General features: G+C 47.5%; 1 pseudogene; it reads left to right on the top strand.

Annotated features, from left to right (window-relative positions):
- Positions 1–12606, top strand: part of LOC123021699 — a 44987-nt pseudogene extending 32381 nt beyond the window's left edge.
- The last annotated feature ends 6320 nt before the right edge of the window (positions 12607–18926 follow it).

Genomic DNA, 18926 nt, shown 5'->3' with positions numbered 1-18926 from the left:
GCTGCCCACAGGGTCCTTCAAGCAGGACAAGACCTCCTGCCCAGCTCCTCTGTGGAAGGAGGGAGCACATGGCCAGCAAGGCTAGTAGCCACGGAGAGCCTCCTCCAGGAATTTGTCCAATATGTTTCCCATCAATGGACCATTCGAATACGTTCCTCATCCTTTCAGAGGCAGAAGCCAGAACATTGGTAAGACTTGATGTGAAGAAGACGACGGTTCCTGTGTTGTGTCTTCTAAAAACTCTCTCCTCTGTCCAACAGTGAACAACCAATCAAGTACTGGCGTATGTTCTGCCACATGCATTAGGCCAGCGATGTGTTGTGACAGCTTCACCATTGTCATGACTGCCAAAATCTTGTGATGCTGGAACGTGGTTAAGACAAGTCGCCTTTGAGATTGGACCATGTCTACAGACTCATGGACATGCATTCTCAGATCTCAACTCACATCGAAGAACTCACCCAAAGAATGCTCCAAGTCATCAAGATCACATGAGGAATGCAGTAGCGAGAGATACTTGATAAAGGCTCTGAGGACAGAACTTACAAGTCATAGAAGAATCCACAGGGGTGAGAAACAATTAAAACCCTAGCAGTGGAAAGCTATTCAATGACGGCAGATCCCTCAGATTATATCAGAGGATCCCCATGGAGGAAACCGGTCCATTTGAGGAATCATTGGAATATGGGAAGGTCTTCCAGTGTCGTAGATCCCCTTCATTTTAACAGAATCCCAGGAGTAGGCTTCATCATTGAAAATACAGTTTATTTGACCCATCAAAGCGGAATCACCAATGGAGAATTCATGGCAGGAACTCTGTTGGGGCCAGCGACCACTGCGGTGGCTGTGTAGCCTCGCAAATGGCCACCCACTTTTCTCCCACCAAGTAGAAACTTTATCTCGGACCCCATGTGTCCGAACCACCATGTGGAAAGACACCTGGTTATGGCAGCCTGTTCAGGCAGAATGCGTTATTTAGTCTGTGGTTTGAAATCCTGCATTTTGTAGCATTCCCGATTTGTCAGCTTTGAGCAAGAATTTAGAGGAATGTTTTGAGGTTGGCTACCTCTTCATTGACCCTTTCTGAGCTCCTTTTTTCTGTTGTAAGAAAATTACTTAATCCAGGATCCTGATTCTGGGAGGCAGATTTTCCCCCAGCAGGAAGGAAATGGTGATTTCCACACCACAAACACTGCGGTGTGAATTTTGGGCTTGTGAGGGGATAGTCCTTAAAAAGCAGCTTAATTCTTTAAATAATGAAAATCACCCAGACATTCACCAAGAGCGGTACAAAGATGTGGCAAAATAAAACTGTCCTGTAAGATGATTAAGGAGCAATTCTGTGCATGTTAAAGGAAAGAGAACGAAATTGTCTAAACCATGCTGAGCGGGGCAGACTTGAAATGGCATTTTTTCCTACCTTGACCTTTTTAGGTTTGTGCCCTTAAGGCCTTTTAATAAAGAAGAGGGATTGGAAGATTCTCTAAAGGCCTGTAACATTAAGCGGTGTCTGACCAAAATGTTAGTATTTTTGTTACAAGTTTTCCTATCTACTACAGAAAGGTAGAAGTGTTCTATCAATGCATAAACTTGGGGTGTCCAGTGTGTGCCTGTCCATTATGGTTGCTGTTTAAGTTTTTTGAATTATTATTATTGAGACAGATATGCTGCAGAAATAAGGCCTGTCCTTATTTGGGTAGAAATCTTTTTCGGGTGTTTGGTAGCTCTGACCCCAACTCTACCCTGTACATAGGTTCTTGGGCGAGTTGGCTTTCTTCTAATCTCGCCAATTCATCTTCTGGGAAATTGATGCTTTTCTACAGGCTGTGCCCACCACAACACCCATTTTATGCCTAGACAAGCCCTGTTCCAGGTCAGCCATTGAGTGAGAATGCCTGCAACTTGCTTCTTAAAGATGATCTTCCAAAGAAATACACCTTAGGGTGTTGCAGAGATTAAAACCCCGCTTTCTGCCATATTAGTTTCATAATTAGAGCCTCTTTTTTCTGGCCAAGCTGTGTTGGAAGAGGTCCATCCCCACACCAGCCTTCAGAGAACTCTTGCTAATCTTTCCTCCCAGCTGAGGTCTCAAAAAGAAGAGGAACAACCCAGTGGCCCTCTAGTGTGACTAAATATGAAGGTGCCTCTCATAGTCAGAAAAGAAACATCACAAGAAAAGATGTTTCACGGTGAGCGTACAGCTCTGAATATGTGTTTGAAGGACAAAATTCCCCCAAGAAGTGTGCTCTTTCAATGTTCTTTTTAATACTTCAGAAGTAGAATAAAGTTCCAAATGTGATTTACAAGTATCTTTCAAACAACCACAATAAAACCATGAAGCCTCATTTCCCCATCAAAAGCCCTTGAAAGCTGTTCATTTCTGGATTGATTGATTGATTAACTGATTGATATATTGATTAATTGATTATTCTCCATCCCTAATACCTGCCCCCCCAACCAGGAAATTTGACATGATGTGCCACCTGGCAATGCATTTTTCTCTATTGACGCCACCCTTCTCTTCAACAACTGCTCTGCAAAGGAAGGAGAAAAAAATTGCATTATATTTTGGGCTATTATTATTATATAAGCAGCACAACTGACAAACATGTTTAAAGCTATTTAAAGATTCCAGATGCTTAAAAAAAATTAGAGTTGCTCACTTCTACTATAAAGCAACCAGAACCAGATCTGGGTTTCAGGAAAAGTGTGGATGGGCAGAAAGTAAGTCATAAGCAAGTCCAATTTGTGACAATTCTCACTGATCGCAGAGCCATGATCACAATACACAGGTGAGCCTCAGCTTCCAGATTCCTGGCTTGGTGGAGTTCAGGGAAATCCAGAATAGCCTTAACTCTGGCCTTAATTTGCACATTTTTAATTAATCAACAAAAACAATTAAAAATAAAAATTCTAATCAATTAAAATTCAATTAATTAATTTTGCTCCTTAATTTTGTGCATACTTTTGTAGGTCCTTTTGCACATCGAACTCGAAGGCTTTTGGGTGCTTCTGGTGTTGTTTTACATCCTAGGTGCTTTTCACTGCTTGATGGCAGGAAAAGAATGAAAAGCTATTTTAAGAAATAACAAGGAAAAGCCTGCAATTTAAACCCTACCTAAGAGGTAAGAAAACGTGTCTAATAAAGGGGAAGTTTGGTATTCCCCTTGGCAATGGTATTTGAGCTTATCAGGGAGTGATGCTTATACAGACTAATGGCACTTCTGAGTAGACATGGGCAGGGCCAATTCAGGAGGAACCCAGTTTCTCTATTAGGAAGCAACAGAAAAGCTGCTCTTACATGACGCTGGGGAGCTTTGCTGGCCAGAACAGACTCTTGAGTCAACCTCACAGGAGAATCGTGGCCATGGGATATTGAGTGCCGTGAACCAGCAATGAGTGTGCCTTGGATCCAGACAAAGTCAGAGCAGACTCACTGAAACCAGCAGGACCCAAAACCAGAGTTTGCTGCAGGAGTTTCTTTCCATCCTGCTTTTGAGGCGGGTGAGCAAGCAATAAAACCACAAGACAGTAAACTACAAAATTGGAGAGGCAGCAGAATTCAAAAAGCGAAGCCTGAAAGCCAGGGCAAAGTGTAGCGGTCTCGCCTAGAGACTGGGGAGGGCAGGATTCGGCCAGGGGAGGCCAGGAAAGAAATGCCAGGACTGGGAAGGCCATTCCTGTCTCCCTCCTCCCCGCCACCCAAGTTTTTCTCCCTCTCTCGTGCCCCCATTCGCTCTCTCTTCTGCATGCTCGGAGGAACGGGGCTTGTCCGTTTCCAGTTCTTCTCCCGCAAGCGCACCGGGGATCTTCCAGCTCCTGCAGCCTCTCGGACTCACATCGAGCAATTTCAGCCCCTTCCGGCCGCGGCTCCGAAGCCAGATCGCGGCGCGTGTTCCCGGCAGAAGGGACGCCCGAGCGGAGCTGTCCGGTGCTGAAAGCGGGACCGGCGCGTCTGCGCACGCGCGCCCGGGCCGGGGAGGGTTTTCGTGCGCTTCGCGCAATCCCGGACCCCTCCCGGCCCGGTCTCGGCCCAATCATGCCCCGCAGTGTCAAAAGAAAGGGGGGGGGGGGGGGGAGTTAGTCGGCTTCCCATCCTAGGGGGTTAAAGGAGAAGAGTCAGGAAGGCTAGAACGGCCCTGCAAAGCCCGCTTCCTCTTCCAGGCTTTGCATCAGCAAAGCCCCCTCCAAGGGGTCGGGCGAAGGCAAAGTGCCTTTGGGTTCTGCGATCTGGAGGGGGGTGGAAGGTGGGGGAGGGAGAAGCCCAGCGAATGAATGGAGGCAAGCAAAGCGGGGAGGGCACCGATGATTCGTGGGAAAGAAAGCTTTTAAGGCGACCCCCCCCCCGCCCACACCCCCCACCCACGGGACGGGGCCTTGTTCTTATCCCTGGTTATCGGAGTGGATTCCCTCCTCTTTGAGAGGCCTCGGGGCGTTGCAGCTCCTTCCCAGGGACAGACGTCTTGTGCTGGGAAACAAGCAGGTCTAATACACGGTAGTAGCCTGGGGCAGGAAGAGTGAAAAGGTTCTGGGGGCAAACGGGAAATAGACAGAAGCGTTGCAGGCATATACGAAGTACCTTTCATGCAGCTCCATAAAGCATCTTTTTGCTTGGGTTGTGCAGTGCTTGTACAGAGAGGGATGGGGGACCTTTTCAAGAGGTGGTCTGCCCCTGGTCGCTAATCCAGCTTCTAGAAAGACATTGGCAGCAGAGCAAGGAGCCCTTCTGAGTCCTGTGGGGGGTGCTAAGATGGCCCAGGAGGGGAAAGTCGAAGAGCATGGCTTACCTGGCCCCCATGAGGTTGGAAATGGGAACAGTGGGGAGCCCTGGGAAACAGGACAGCACAAGGTTCTGGATGAGAGCAGCTCTACCTCAGACACAGAGTGCCAGCGCTTCAGGACGTTTGGCTACCAGGAGTTCAAAGGTCCCCGGCAGGTTTGCAGCCAGCTCCACAAACTTTGCTGTCAGTGGCTGAAGCCAGAAGAGCACACCAAGATGGAGATGCTGGACCTGGTGCTTCTGGAGCAGTTCCTGACTGTCCTCCCTATGGAGATGCAGAACTGGGTCAGGGAATGTAGACCAGAGACGAGTTCCCAGGCAGTGGCCTTGGCAGAAGGGTTCCTCCTGAGCCAGGCAGAAAAGAAGGAGCTGGAGCAGGTGAGAACATTTTATCCTAAATAATAAGAACACAAGAAGATTAGAAAAGCCCTCTGGATCAGGCCAAAGGTCCATCCAGTCCAGCACTCTGTACGCACGGTGGCAAAGCAGCTGCCCTCTGGATCCCTCCAGCAGGAGGGGTGCAAGACCTCCACCTGCCCAAGCAACTCGGCAACAGGTGTGTGCAGGCCGGCCACCTCTGCTGAAGGAGAAAGCACATGGCCAGCAGGGCTAGTAGCCACGGAGAGCCTCCTCCTCCATGAATCTGTTCCATCCCCCTTTTAAGCCACCCAGATTGGCCACCATCAGCACTTCCCATGGCAGCAAATTCCATAGTTTAGCTATATACGTTGTGTGAAGAAGTCATTCCTTTCATCTAGCCTTTTACTGTAAGTCCCTCCTGAGATGCTAGTAGTTGGACAGTATATAAAAGCTCTAAATAAATAAATCTGTCTTAATCAGCTTCATGGGGTGACCCTTTGGGTTCCAGTGTTATAGGAGAAGAAGAAAAATCTCTCCTTCTCCACTTTTTCCACACCGGACATTATTTTAAACATCTCCATCATGTCTCTCCTCACTCATCTTTTTTCTAAGCTGAACAGTCCCAGTTGTTGTACCTGCTTCTCATAAGGGAGCTGCTGCAGCCCCCTGATAATTTTTGTTGCCTTTCTCCGTCCTTTTCCCAAATAACCCTGGGGGATGAATATAACCCCCAGGAAGAGGTAGTGTGACCTACTTTAACTCCCGCTCTGCAGCATAAAGAGCCGAGTGTGAAGATCAGGCACACTGTAAGGGATCAAAAGACACTGGACAGATCTTTCAGGTTCCTGTGAAGGAGCAAATCTGCCTTCGACCACCAGAAAAGATCAGCTTTTGTATGTACCCAAACTGTGCTCTGCCAACAGGGGAGGTTGCTAAGCCATAGGGAACATCTGGTGGGCAGTTTGAGATGCCCAGTTCCAGTCCTCTTCTTACACCAGGGCTGAATGGTTGGTGCCAATCCACAAGTCCTTCTGGGCTCTGCTGCCAAAGACCCATCTGCTTGTGCATGGCAGCAGGGCTGGGAAGGTCTAAGTTGAGAAGTCAACCGAAGTTGACAGAGAGAGAAGGAGACAGAGAAAGAAGGAGACAGAGAGAACCTTGAGAAGAGAAGGGGGACATGGCATTCCCTCCATAAGTACCTCGAAGTCTGCACAAAGATCAAGATCAAGATCTCTTCTTGGTGATATCAGAGTGTTGGATGTGGAATAATCAAGTCGAGTTGTGACAACCCAAGTTGAGACTAGATATCAGAGCAATACCACAATGGAACCAGGTGCCTGGAGAGGTGGTGAGCTCTCCCACACTAGAGACTTTTGGAAAGAAGCTGGATAGCCATCTGAGTGGTGTGTCTTGGTGCCTTGCAAGAGCAGAGGGTTGGGCCCAATGGCCTTCATGGCCCCTTCCAACTCTACTCTTCCATGATTCTATGGACTGTTCCCCATGCCTTTGCCTTCCCCATTCCTTGATTGAGCTCTCTTCCATCATCCTCTTCCATCACCCTTACCCCTCATTCCTGTTCCAGGTGCAGAAGCCCTTCGAGGTGCTCATGGATTTCTCTGAGGAAGAGGAGGCCCTGTTGGACACCAAACCAAAGCCATCGATTAGGTGGACTGTACTGGAGGGCCACGGAGGTGTCACCTCCCTGGGTAAGGATGAATGGAGGGGACATTTCAGCAAGCTGTCTCTCCCCCAACTGAGCCTGAAACCTGTGGACCACTTTGATATTCCCCTGTGTGGGAATCCTCTCTAGTCTCTCTAAAATCACTGAAGGGGGAATTTTCTTTCAACAGATTAAGACAGAGCCAAACCTGTGCTTGGACATGCGCCAGAGGCAATGTGGAGAAAGATGGGTTTAAACTGCTTGCAATCTGCCTGGAGAACTGAAGTTATTGAGCAGATTAAAAATACTTAACCACCGTCTTTGTCTTCCTCACAGGAAATGGAACAGGACTGAGAGACCAGGAAATGCCACTTGGGGTTCCTCCTAGGCCCCCTTCTCTTTGGGGTGCCAGACATGCAGTTGCTGTGCAGTCAGGTCAGCTTGCAGAACGATCAACAGGGATCCCCAGCAAATCTCCCTGGGCCATGAAGGATCCAAACTGCGTGGTAAGAAAGCAACATATATTGCCGAGGAACCTCCAGTTCCCACTGGAGAGCTTCCAGCAGTTTTTTTATTTTAATATCTTTAAAAATATTATTTATTTTATTTATTAAAAGCTTTTCTAGATCATCCACTACAAACCTCTCAGGACAGCTTACAAAAATCCAAGCAGTTGGCTTGGATTGTTCCATTCCTCTTCTGCTGTCGGCTTGAGTTGCCCCATTATCAGGTAGCAGAATTGCCATCTCTTCTTTCAGGCTCTGGGGACCTTTCAGGAGGTGGCGGTGTGTTTCTCCGAGGAGGAGTGGGTTCTTCTTGATCCAGGCCAGAGGGCTCTGCACAGGGAAGTCATGGAGGAAACCTATGGGAACCTGGCTTCTCTGGGTAAGTAGAGTTGCTTACCAGAGTTTCTACTGAACGTTCATACGGTCAATAGACAAATACATCTTTAAAAACTCCTTCTCCATTTCTCTCCTCTTAAGAAGAGTTCCCTTTTGCCAGATCTGGCCTCTTCCCTTGGCAAGAAGAAGCAGAAAACCCTTGTGTGGAAGGCTTGGCAGAAGAAATGAGGACCTCAGGCACGTGCTTTGGTTGGGTGTTCCCCAGGCAGACCTTTCCTTCAGCTAAGTGTCACACGCGTGAGACCACCTTGAAAAGAATGGCCAGGGAGCTCCTGAGCTGGGAAAGGTCAAAGGGGTAGCAAGCAGACTGGGGAGGGGGCGGGGGGGACAGCCCCATGCCTTTGTCTGAGGCATTGAGGGTAGTCACAGAGGGAGATCCAAGTCCCTGCAAACAGAAGGCAAAGGAAGAAGGGGCAGCTTCTCATTGCTGGGGATAGACAGGACGTAAACATAAGAATAATAAGAATTTAGCCTGGAGTTGGGCAATGTCAAGTCCCTCTGGCTACAGCCAACCCCCCACCCCCGGCCCCCTGTTGCAATCCCCCTCTGCCCCCCCAGAAGGATTTTTTCTTTAAAAAAAATCAGGGGGAAAGGCAAAAGACAAATGCATTTCAGTGGCAAACTACTGATTTTGCTCCCACCACCACCCTGGATTATTCATTCATTTATTTATTTATTTAGAATTTTTGTATGCCGTCCCAGTCGCATGAGCCTCGGGATGGCTTCCATACAATAAATAAACAAACCATATAAATAGTGCACATAAAATCCAGATTCACCCTGGCTGTAAAATTAAAACCTATAGATAATATTGAAAGTTGTTAAAATGTTGTTTAAATAAAAAGGTCTTGGCCTGGCGCTGAAAAACAAATAACGACGGCGCCAGGTGGACCTCTCTGGGGAGCGCGTTCCATAAGTTGGGCGCCACCGCAGAGAAGGCCCTCCTCTGGGTACTCACCCTCCTAATATCTTTCACGGAGGGCTCCCGGAGAAGGGCCTCTGCCGCCGATCTCAGGGGGCAGGAAGGCATATATGGACGCAGGCGCTCCTTCAGGTAACCAGGTCCCAAGCCGTTAAGGGCTTTGTAGGTGATAACCAGCACCTTGAATTGAGCCTGGACTTCAATGGGGAGCCAGTGAAGCTGGTAGAGGACTGAGGTTATGTGAGAATAACGCCCAGTCCCCGTCAGCAACCTGGCAGCTCTGTTTTGCACCATCTGAAGTATCCGGACCGTCTTCAAGGGCAGCCCCACGTAGAGCGCGTTACAGAAATCCAGTCAGGAAGTTGGATGCCGCACAGCACTCCACCGGGGTCACGGCAGCAAAAACGGTGCCCAGCCCTGCAGAAACTGCCCGTTTCTCAAAGGCAGCAGTCCGTGCATTGCTGCCACAGCTGAATAGAAGGTGAGGGTGAGCAGAGGCTTGTGTGTGGTGGCCCCGTACCTGTGGAACACCACGCCCCAGAGGTGCAGCTGTGGCCTACATTGGTGTGTGTAGATGATACAGTGGCTTGTTTTATGCACATCCTGACTGCATTTTTGATTGCACAGCATGGCGTTTTACTGTGATTTCTTAAAATTGCATTTTGTCAATCACCCTGATCCTTTAAGGAAGGGATGATTAGACATATTTTCAGTAAACAGAAATGCCAGTGGCTGTCCTGTTGAAAAGGGCAGAACTGGAGTCCCAGATGCATCTCCCAGGGTGTGGCTCACACTTTATAAACCCAAACGCAAATATGTTTAGATGTTTCCAAATTCCCAAACCTTCTCTTGATGGCCCCTCTGCTACGCCTAAGACATTCCTTTTGAAACCTATTCGTGGAGAATTTTTAGAAGCCTGGCTCTTTCCTACACTTTACACTGTAAGGGACAAGTTGCCAATGCCCTTATTCATAATCCGACTGCACTGGGAAGCTTGATCCAGCCCTGGCTTAACTATTTCATGCAGCTGGTATTGCATTGAATTCATATTTAGTAGGGTCTTCTAATCTGCATCTGAACCATGTGTGTTTTAGGGCACAGTCCTGTTGCCCCCATAGCAGAAGTCCAAACCGGGGGCCCTTGCAAGCATCCAGGGGTAGGAAAAAGCCTGCTGTTGCTCCTTCTCTAGGCAGCGATTTTTGGCCACCTTAACTTAATGTCAGAACTCGGTGGCCCCAGTCTTCTCCCCTCGCTACCCCTCAGCAGTCCTCTTTCCCCCCCTCTGAGGCCCAGTTATGTCCTCAAGAGACAGGTGCTTGTCCTCTGGAGCCCCAGCAACAAATGAGTAGCACCTCGGAGCTGCAACCCTGAAGAATCAGGAGGACAGAAGATTGTGTTTGAATGGAGTGACATCATGTGTTTGTTTTGTAATGAAATTCAAAGGTTCTGCTGCTGGAATACTTTCAAAGAATTGTTTCATGCGGCTTCTGTATATTTTGGGGAAATGTGATAGTAAACTGTTTCTTATTGGAATGATCCTACGAGTATGATATAAACATAGAAACACAGTAAGAAGGGGTCTCCTAGACCATCTAGTCTGACCCCCGACTCCAGCCAGCTCCGCTCATGACATGCCCACCATGTGCATGCCCAACCTATCTTTGAACACCCTCACTGATGGGGCTTCAACCACCTCCCATGGAAGCCCATTCTATACCTTTGGGGTCCTAAGTGTCAGGAAGTACCTCCTGGCATCTAAATTGAACCTTGGCTCCCTGAGCTTTGCTGCATTGGAGCACATCCTGCCTTCCTCTGCAGGGGAGAACAGGTCTATACCCACCTCCGTGTGACACCCCCTCACATACCTGTATGACACCAACAAATCCCCTTGGAATCTCCTCTTCTCCAGGCTGAAAAGGCCCAGTTCCCTCAGCCTCACCTCCTTGTTGTATTTGTTCTCTCAAATTGTGGATAAATTCCTCCCTGACTGATTTTCTTTTTTGATTCCTTCAGATGGCAGGACAGAGAGCAATGAAGAGGGGAAGCAATACAGAGTGAAAACAGAAGAAAAGCAGAAAATCCAATCCATGGCTTTTGAAAGGGATGCCTTCCATGAAATTCCAATGTTGGAACAGTGTTATGAGGGATTTGAGTTTGAAAAGCATTTTAACCAGCAGATATACCTTACTAATTATCAAAGATATTATACCGAAGAAGAAAGATATACTTGCTTGGAGTGTGGAAAGCAGTTCTGTTGCAGCTCAGATCTTCACTTGCATCAGAAATTTCACACAGGGCAGAACCTCTGTAAATGTTTGGTATGTGGAAAGAGCTTCCGTCAGAGGAAATATCTTAAATCACATCAAAGAATCCACACAGGGGAGAAGCCATATAAATGCTCAGAATGTGGAAAGAGCTTCAGTCACAGCAAAAACCTTAACCTACATCAAAGAAACCACAAAATAGAGAGGCCCTATAAATGTTTAGAGTGTGGGAAAAGTTTCAGCCAGAGCTCAGTCCTTAAAACACATCAAAGAATCCACACAGGGGAAAAGCCCTACAAATGTCTGCAGTGTGGAAAAAGCTTCAGCCAGAGTATAAGCTTGATCTTACATCAAAGAAACCATACAGGAGAGAGGCCTTATAAATGTTCAGAGTGTGGAAAAAGCTTCAGTCAGACCTCAAATCTTAAAACACATCAAAGAATTCACACAGGTGAAAAGCCCTATAAATGCCCAGAGTGTGGAAAGTGTTTCAGTGATAGCAGAAGCCTCAATTCACATGAACGAATACACACGGGAGAGAAGCCCTATAAATGTTCTGAATGTGGAAAGAGTTTCAGTCATAGCAAAAGTTTGATCTTACATCAAATAATTCATACAGGGGAGAAACCCTACAAATGTATGGAGTGTGGAAAAAGCTTCAGTCAGAGCTCAAACCTTAAAACACATCAAAGAATTCACACAGGGGAAAAGCCCTATAAATGCTCAGAGTGTGAAAAGAGTTTCAATGATAGCAGAAGCCTCAATTCACATCAAAGGATTCATACAGGGGAGAAGCCCTATAAATGTTTGGAGTGTGGAAAAAGCTTCAGTCAGAGCATAAGTCTTACCTTACATCAGAGAAACCACACAGGGGAAAAGCCCTACAAATGTCCAGAATGTGGAAAGAGCTTCAGCCAGAGCTCAAACCTTAAATCACATGAACGAATTCATAGAGGGGAAAAGCCCTATAAATGCTCAATGTGTGGGAAGGCTTTCAGTGATAGCAGAAGCCTCAAATCACATGAAAGAATTCACACAGGGGAGAAACCTTTTAAATGCTTACAGTGTGGAAAGAGTCTAAGTGATAGCCGAAGCCTAAAATCACATGAAAGAATTCACACAGGGGAAAAGCCCTATAAATGTCTGCAGTGTGGAAAGAGCTTCATTCATAGTAAAAGTCTTACCTTTCACCAAACAAATCATACAGGGGAGAAGCCCTATAAATGTCAAGAATGTGGAAAAACCTTCAGCCAGAGCTCAGTCCTTAAAACTCATCAAAGAATCCACACAGGGGAGAAACCCTACAAATGTTCAGAATGTGGGAAAAGCTTCAGCCAAAGCATTAGCCTTACATTACATCAAAGAAACCACACTGGAGAGAAGCCCTATACATGTTCAGAGTGTGGCAAAAGCTTCAGCCAGAGCTCAAACCTTAAATCACATCAAAGAATCCACACAGGGGAGAAACCTTATAAATGCTCAGCATGTGGAAAGAGCTTCAGTGACAGCCGAAGTCTAAAGTCACATCAGAATATACACACAGTTGAGAAGGCATATAAATGCTCCAAGGAATGGGATGGGCTTCCAGTTCACCTTGAATTATACAAACAGGGAAGAAGTCCTCCAAGTGTGGAAAGAGGTTCCGATAGAGCACCATCATCACCACTCATCAAAGAATTCACTCTGGGGAAAAGCCATGCAAATGTTCAGAGTGTTGAATGACGTTCCACGAGGGTCATCAGATTAAGATACATCAGCAGAGACCAACATGGAAATGGATGATGAATTCTCTCAACTGTGGAGATAACTTCATTAGGAGTGCAGACTTCAAAAGTCATGAAATAACTCATGCAAGAGAGAAGTCATTCAAATCCTCCAAGAGGACAGTCCTATCATAATGCCCATAAGCCACTCCCCACCAACCTCAGAGGCTTATGGGCATCCTATGTAGAGCAGGAGGATGTAGAGCAACTGTGGGGCGATTTGGCAAGACAGGCTATTTTGCCCTTCTAGTTGGGCTGGTTCCAAATGGGAAAAGGGGGCTGGAGAAACCTCAAGATGATCCATATCCCGGTCTTTCTGGTCTCCTCTGCACCCTGCCCATTGACATGCCCCCTTCCTTCTCACAAGTTCTTCTCCCAGTGATTCCTCCAGAGGGCCTCTGTTGGCCACATTTCCTCTTCCCACAGAATGGAAAGGAAGAGCAGGAACTTCTCCAGATCTCAAGGTTCCCAAGGAGAGTCCTCACTCTCCTTTCTTAGAGGGATCTACTGCCCTCACATGATAAATCACTGAACGTCAGGTGGCATCCTTCCCCATGAAGAACCGTCTTGCGGTGCTCTGCCCACATCCACCCAGGTTGCTGTTGGGTCCTTCCGGACAGGAAGTGTTATGAAAAGGCCTCCCTGCACACTGGAGACTGTGCTCCAGTCTCCTTGATTAATTCATCAGCTTGGTGTCATGTTGAGTCCTTGGACACTTCACTTCAGATGAGACTATTAAGACCACCATTCTGGACATCAGTGGGGTGAGGGATGGAGACAAGGCATAGATGCCGGCCTCTTTCCTCATGATTGCTTGGTCATTAGCAGGCCACACCTGCACACCACCATTTCTGTGTCACCACGTGGTTGGAAGAGAAGCTGCAAAAGAGGCCCAGCTGCTTCTTGCAGAACGTATTTTCTCTCCCTTGGAGAATGCGGGGTGTCCTCTGCAAAGAGGCTTTGTAGTTTGCATGGCAAGACAAAAGCCACTTTGGAGAAAAACTGATTGATCCTTTCCCGAGCTTGGAAGAAAGGCAAGTCAGAGAAGATGAGACAGAGGTGTTCAAAATAATGCCTGGTGTGGAGAGAGTGGAGGAGATATTTTTTTCCTCCTCTCCCATAACACTTGAATCCTGGGTCATTCCATGAAGCTGATTGCTGGGAGGTTTGGGACAGGCAAAAGAAATAACTTCATAGCACAACGTTTAGCTAAACTATGGAATTTGCTGCCACGGGAAGTGGGGAAGGCCACCAATCTGGATGGCTTTGAAAAGGGACTGGACAGATTCATGAGGGAGGAGGCTCTCCATGGCTAGTAGCCTTGCTGGCCAAGTGCTACCTCCAGAGGTGGCCTGCCTGTACACACCAGTTGCTGAGGAGCTGGGCAGGTAGAAGACTTGTGCCCATTCTGCCTGAGAGATGCTGTGGATGGAAGGATTGCCACTGTGTGTACATAGTGCTGGACTGGATGGACCTTTGCTCTGACCCAGCAGGGCTGTTCTTAGGTTCCTAGCCAAAGGATGGGATGGGTGAGTCTCTGGGTCCAGCCTTTTCAGGTTGCTCCTGGGGGCAAGCAGGGCTATGTCACTGGACTGCAACTTGTGTGTGGCTTTTGTCCTTGCAGGAACCGAGCATTAGAAACTTGAATACATGATTTCCCTGTAAGTAATATAGACAAAAATGAAGAAACATGCTCGCCCCGTGTTTTATTAAAATATCCAGGAAGGACTCCTGAGTAGCATTTTGTTTGGTGTTCACTTTGCAGACCAAAAAACCACTGTAACCATCACCAAATTGCTCTTCTCTGCTGAAAGGACTGAAAAGGCATTTTGCCAGCTGAAGGGCAGTTCAGTCGACTCTTGTCCATGCTTTTGAGTTCTCGCTTTTCATTGCACGCATGTATTTCTAGGTCAACCTGTATGTGTTTGTGCTGTGGGTTGCCTTTTATGGGTCTGTGAATGTACAATAAACTTGGATTTTTATTTCTCTCTCTCTCTCTCTCTTTGTTTTTTTTTGCAATGTGTATTCCAGTATTTGTGAAAAACTGATTTATAGAAAAAGTTACACATGCTGGCTCCTTTGACAGAATGTTTGCCCTGAATTCATAGTCCCCACTTATGTGACGCAGTGGATGGTATGGATGGACAGATTTATGAGGGAGGAGGCTGTCCGTGGCTACTAGCCCTGCTGGCCATTTGCACCCTCCTTCACCAGAGGTGGGCTGTGACAGACTCTCAGTTTTCAATTTGCAAGGAATGAACACTCAGACTTGTGGGAAAGGTCTGTACCTCTAGATTTCTGTGGCTTTACTGGATCGGTGCCCCAATATCTGCAGTCAACTACTGATAATGCACTATCAGGTAGAAGCAAACTGAACTGCCAAATCTGAGCCCGTGTACAGACACCTTTATAACCTGCTAGTCACGTGCACCAATGCAGAGTGTTAAGTTTCCAGATAATGTTAGTGCAATAGCATCCTGATGTCTTCATACTTGAAACTATGAATCGATCAGAAATACCAGTAACAATAGTATGGAAAATATGACTGATTCCTTTATTGACATGTGAATTCAGTAGATTTCTTTGCAGTTTGGATCAGCCTCTGTGTCTGCTTAAACATGCAAATGTGTCTGACTGAGGAACCATTCAGCAAAACTCCTTTGACAACGACACTGCACAGACACTTGCCTCTGTGGAACTAGGTGATTAAATGGGTCCATTCAGAAACCAATGGACACCTTTGTCTCTGCTCCCTGCAGCTGATGGGAACACGGACATTTCCCCACTGATAATATCAGCCTCCAGCAGCTTCTCAGTCCCGGTAAGAACTCCACTTACTTAAGGAAACAGCAACACTAAACAGTGACCTGGCTTGGAATTCTGCTGCTTTCAGAAAAAGGGGCACAGCTTTGATTTTACACCACAAAGGCACGTATAAGCAACCTTTTTCTCCCAGGATTTATCTGAATTTTTCCAACACCTGCCTACACACACTGGTTGCTGAGGAGTTGGGCAGGAGGACCAAGTCCATCTCCTGCTGGATGGATCCTGTGGGCAGCTGGTTTGCCACCGTGTGTGTAGAGTGCCGGACTGGATGGCCCTTTGGCCCGATTCAGCAGGGCTGCTCTTGTGTTCCCCTGTTCCTATTTTCACCTGGCACCTCTGGAGCACCTGCATGGCATAATCTCTGCACTACAGGCCTTTCCAGGGCCGTGCGACTCCCACTTACCTGCTTCCAGAAAACCCTCCTCCATTCAGTGCAGTGTGGGAGACATTTGGTGCAAACTTAGCAAGCTTCCACGTCACTTGCAGCATGTAAGCGAAGTTGCATATGCAGAAGAAGGACTTGCGGGAAGCCATTATGCAGAACATCCCTGGGGCATGTTCTGTGTCCACTGGGAACTTGAACCCGGGGCCGCTGCTCTGCGAACCAGATCTGAGGAGCCAAACCCAGGGAATCTGATGGATTCTCAGCCCCGAATACTTTCCCTGCCTGCCCCTGGTCTCAACCCTTTCGCTGCAATCACCACGCAACCAGGTTTCATCTTTTCCCCTTTTCCCACCATTGCAAAAGGTTGCAATGCCTCACCAGAAGTGTGGCTCCTGCACTGAGAAATGAAGGCAAAAAGATGCTGTTGTCCTGCTGTCTTTTGGCCCCACACCCACTGAAATGCTTTCCTCAAGAGATTTTCTGAACTGGTTCAGCAGCTGATGCCATCCAAATCGGGACGGGTCGGTCACGAGACCTGTAGTGGCAGCAGGAAGCGAAATGGGGTTTGTGACCAGCCCTTTGGTGGCTCCCAATCTTGGTTTACTGGCTTATGGAAAGGAGGAAAGGCGTGCCCTTTTCCTAAAAAAGAGGTTGTGGAAACAGATCCTGCGCTCAGACGAGAAGGAGAGACCCAAGTCTGAAGCTGAAATTTCAAGGCTAGTGGACCGAGAGATAAACTCAGCTGTTTCCGAGAACTGGTTTCTAGCAATATGGGAAAGTTTAGGGAACTAGTTGATATCGGAAGGGTTGGATCCAGCACTGTTAGTCCTATCCTACAGTGCCAGGTTGATGAAGATAGAAGGAAATCTGGAAAGAGTTCCTTTAGACAAATGAATCTGGAAACATGCCGATGCAGAAGGAAGCAAGGTTGATTCAGACAGAGGGTGCAAACGGAGAAAACGTTCCAAGAACCCAAGCAACTTTCTGCCTGAAATACAGTTCACAAGACTTAGACATGGTTTCTGCTCACACATGCATATGCTATACAGAAAACTGTATTTCAGCTTCTCTGGAGCAGAGAAGCCCAGTTCAGATCTTCCCACATACACCCCACTCAACCTTAGTTTTGCAACACTTGTCTCTGTTGTCTTGCTTTGGCCTGTCCCGATTTTTATTTGGGTTGGCTCACACCTTCAAGCCAGCCGCTGCAGGACTTCTACATTCTTAAACAATGGAAGCTGTTTGCTTCATCAAAGGTTGAGAGGATTGGAGGAGTGTCCACAGCTCCAGGCAAGTGGCCCTTGAATGAGAGCTTATGCCTTATTTTACAATCTAGTTTACAATTAGATTTATATCCCACCTTTTTCTTACAAAGACCTCCAAGTGACTTACATCCTCACAACAACAACCCTGTGAGGTAGGCTGGGATGAGAATGGTCATTCAGTGGGCTCAGTAGGGACTAGAACCCAGATTGCCTGAGACCCAGGCCTGTGCTATTAACCACTATGCCACACTGGCCTTGAAGGGATGGTTTCATGGAATGAAGGAATGGCAGGTCATGAGTAGATCCGGCTGGAGCCAGGAGTCAGACTAGATGGCCTGGGAGGCCCCTTCTGACTTGCTCTGTTTCTATGTTCTCTATGTGTCTATGTTTGTTCTTTTCCATTGTGAAGGAAGAAAAGTATTCAGCTTGGAAACAATGCCTGCCCATTACGCTGCCTTGTACAATGGCCAATGATCAAATTTTCCTGGCGTGTTTTGTTTCTGGCTTCAGCAATACTCTTCTTTTCTACTAGCTGGTCAGTGTTAAGGTAATAAAGCCTTTTGAACTGCTTAGTTCAGGACCACAACCGAACTGAAAAAAGGTAGAGCTGGGAAGAGCAGCAGGGTTGGGAAGGGCCCTTTGCTTGCTGACCTCAGAAGGGGTGGCAGGTTCTCAGGGTGGGCTACACTGCACTGAAGTGGTCAGGGGTCTGACCATACACAAGACAGCTTCACAGAGCCATCATGTTTAGGAGTGGCAGGGCCCAGGCCACTCCAAGCTTTCATGTGATAGCCAGAACCAGGCGCTGTCCCCTTCGTCTTTGTGGGATCAGTCCCACACCCTGCTGGAGCTCTCAACCTCATGCTGAGCTCCAGCGAGAAGCTCTGGGGAAGGGTTGCTTAAGGGCCATTTCTTGCCTCCAGAACTGGCCTCAGGAGTGGAGACCTCCCTGCTGCAGTGCCCGCACCTTTCCCTTACAATTTTATATTTTATATTTGTATTTTATTTAATGTATATATTTTAATGATCTAACTTATTGTTGTAAGCCGCCCCGAGGCTTCGGCGAATGGGGCGGCAAAAAAATGTTTTAATAAATAAATAAATAAATAAATAAATAAATAAATAAATAAATAAATAAACCTCTTCCCTGCCTTGTTGCCTTACCTCAGAAATGTGGGGTGTACTTCCAAACCTGTCCCTTTCCTCACCCTTGCTGCCTTGCCATGCCTCCTGCACAGTTGTCCCTGAACCCAGACAAGGAGATATTGATCCTGATTATAGATCCTACAACAACAATCGGGGGACCTTCATTTGGTGTGGGGATGACTCTTCCCCAGCCCTCCACAGGCTGGATGATGTTTCAGGATGTGACTTCATGTCTTCTGCTAAAGCACCACATGGACCTCCCTCCACCTGGAGCTTCTCCAGCCAATATTAGCCTGCAGGCCTGGCTTAGTGGCACAGGGGTTTTTCCGCCTGGGGACAGCCCTCCTGAAGGAGGCCATGGCCAGGGAGAAGCACCAATAGGAACACCAGATGAGGTTGTTTCGCCCAGTGCGGGGAAGCCATGGGGCAACGGAGGGGGACAAGCGGCACATTATCAAAGGGAATTCCTGTTATCTCAGAACATGGACTCTCCACTCCCTCTTTTCCCTAAATATCAGGCTGCTTTCCATGGGAGGTCCCATGCAGGGACACAGAAGCATCCTCAGGCCACATGGAGAGGCATTGCAGGCCAGCTTAGCTCCACACGATGGAGGTTCCCCATCACTATCCTAAAAAAGTTGAACCTGACTTTC

This window comes from Varanus komodoensis, unplaced genomic scaffold, assembly GCF_004798865.1.
Source record: "Varanus komodoensis strain SLA01 unplaced genomic scaffold, ASM479886v1 scaffold172, whole genome shotgun sequence".
Classification (NCBI taxonomy): Eukaryota; Metazoa; Chordata; class Lepidosauria; order Squamata; family Varanidae; genus Varanus; species Varanus komodoensis.
Note: the sequence above shows the minus strand (reverse complement) of the source record. Positions and strands in the feature narration are given on the sequence as shown.